Source organism: Cebus imitator, unplaced genomic scaffold (genome assembly GCF_001604975.1).
Source record: "Cebus imitator isolate Cc_AM_T3 unplaced genomic scaffold, Cebus_imitator-1.0 Scaffold509, whole genome shotgun sequence".
NCBI lineage: Eukaryota > Metazoa > Chordata > Mammalia > Primates > Cebidae > Cebus > Cebus imitator.
Genome location: NW_016107824.1, coordinates 1,152,435 through 1,154,793, shown reverse-complemented (window position 1 = coordinate 1,154,793; position 2,359 = coordinate 1,152,435).

Sequence of the window (2,359 nt, the reverse complement as noted above, 5' to 3'; positions counted from 1 at the left end):
CGCTCAGATTGTAGTGCAGTGGCACGATCTTGGCTCACTGCAATCTCTACCTCCTGGTTCAAGTGATTCTCCTGCCTCAGCCTCCTGAGTAGCTGGGACTACAGGTGTGTACCACCACACTCAGCTAATTTTTTTGTATTTTTGGTAGAGACGGGGTTTCACTATATTGGCCAGGATGGCCTTAATCTCCTGACCTCATGATCCGCCTGCCTCGTCCTCTCAAAGTTCTGGGATTACTTGCGTGAGCCATCTCACCCAGCCAAAACTTTAAAAAAAATTAGCTGGGTGTGATGGTGTGTGCCTGTAGTCCCAGCTACTTTGGAGGCTAAGGCAGGAGGACCACTTGAGCCTGGGAGGTGGACGCTGCAGCGAGCCGTGATTTCACCATTGCACTCCAGCCTGAGTGACAGTGAGACCCTGTGTCTAGTAAATACATACATAAAGACTAACAAGAGCCCTGGGGCTTTGCAGAAGGAAAACGAGCTGAGCTGGGTGGGGGCAGGGTGCTGTGCCCTGAATACAGGGAGCCGCAAACCTGGCCGTCAAGCAAATCTCCCCTCCTCATCTGCCCCTGCCAGCCCAGGATGGTTACCAACAAAGGTTAAGTTAGGAATTTCAAGTTCTGCCTTAGAAGAGCAACAGCAGAAAACTTCCCATGAGGCATCGTATTTATGCAGGAGCAGCAGTCTCTACATTTGTGGTAAGGAGAGTCCCTGGCCCACACAATGCCAGATGTCTCATGATGGGGAATTGTTCTCCGCTGACGGGTCAGCTGATCCCGTGGGCCTGCATGAGGTGGTTTCTCCCTGAGGATCCATGAGAATGAAGGCTTCCCTTTGCAACACCCCACTGAGTAGGTCTCTCCACCCCTGGCCAGAAGTCAAGCTGGGGGACGTTGCTGTCACCTGGCCTGGCCCATCACCCCCCCAGCATGCATCGGACGCAGCCTCAGCACTGCCACAGTGCAACACTGCTGGGGGCATTGGGAAGAAGATGGCAATTATCCTAGTGGAAAGCTGGCTGGGGCACAGCAGGGACCTTCTCTCTTCCTCAAAGGGCCTCACATGTCCCTTTCTGACCACAAGGTTTTAGGGTGTCATTTTTGAGCTGAGTCCTGCAGCCACGGCTGCATCCTGGCAAGGACCTGGTGCTGACTCACCTGGCTGAACAGTGATCCTTGAGGTCACCTGAGTGGGATATCGTGACCTTTTCTCAACTGGCAGTAACCTTCCTATCTGGGATCCCTATGGAACACTGAGATTTTATAGAAAAAAAAATTATTTTGTTTTGACACAGAGTCTCACTCTGTCACCCAGGGTGGAGTGCAATAGCACGATCTCAGCTCACTGCAACCTCCGCCTCCCCAGTTCAAGCATTTCTCCTGCCTCAGCCTCCCGAATAGCTGGGACTACAGGCACCTGCCCTCACGCTGAGCTGTTTTTTGTATTTTTAGCAGAGAGGGGGTTTCACCATGTTGGCCAGGAAGGTCTCAATCTCCTGACCTCGTGAGCTGCCCGCCTTGTCCTCCCAAAGTGCTGGGATTACAGGTATGCGCCACCGTGCCTGGCCTTTACTAACAAAATTTAAAAGCTAGGTTACATTTACTTATTTCTTGCTATCTGAGGGTTTGCTCCCGAAGCCGTGACCAAACTGGGGAAGGAGAAGCGTCTGCTTTCTTGATGCTCATAGAAACTAGGTTTTCTTCCCTTAGGTCATTTACACACATCCCCCAAAAAGTACCAGATGAGACTTAGAAATGGGCCTAAGGTGAGAAGTTGGCCCAGCATGCCATAAGGCGGCCGTGCAGTAAGGCAACAAGGGGGTTTCAGCCTCCTAGACAGGGGCCCTGAGAGTCACTTTCAACCTGGTAGTGAGAATTTAACAGTGAGGTCATAGGGAGAGACCACTGATCAAACTGCCCCATGACTCTAGCTCTTGGTGTAGCTGGGTTCCCATCTGGCTGGTGTCGCTCCTCACACAGGGATGAGTCCCTCCCATTAGTCACTCAAGTCCGAGGGAAGATGCCCATTTCCTCCTGCGGTCAGGGAGTAGGCAGGGCCGGGCGCATGGCGCATGCCTGTAGTCCCAACTGCTCGGGAGGCTGAGGCGGGAGGATCGCTTGAGCCCAGGAGTTCTGGGCTGTAGGGCACTATGCCAATCGGGTGTCCGCACTGAGTTCGGCATCAATATGGTGACTTCCCGGGAGGAGGGGACCACCAGGTTGCCTGAGGAGGGGTGAACCGGCCCAGGTCAGAAATGAAGGCAGTCAAAACTCCCGTGCTGATCAGTAGTGGAATCACACCTGTGAATAGCCACTGCCCTCCAGCCTGGGCAACACAGCGAGTCCCTGTCTCTAAAA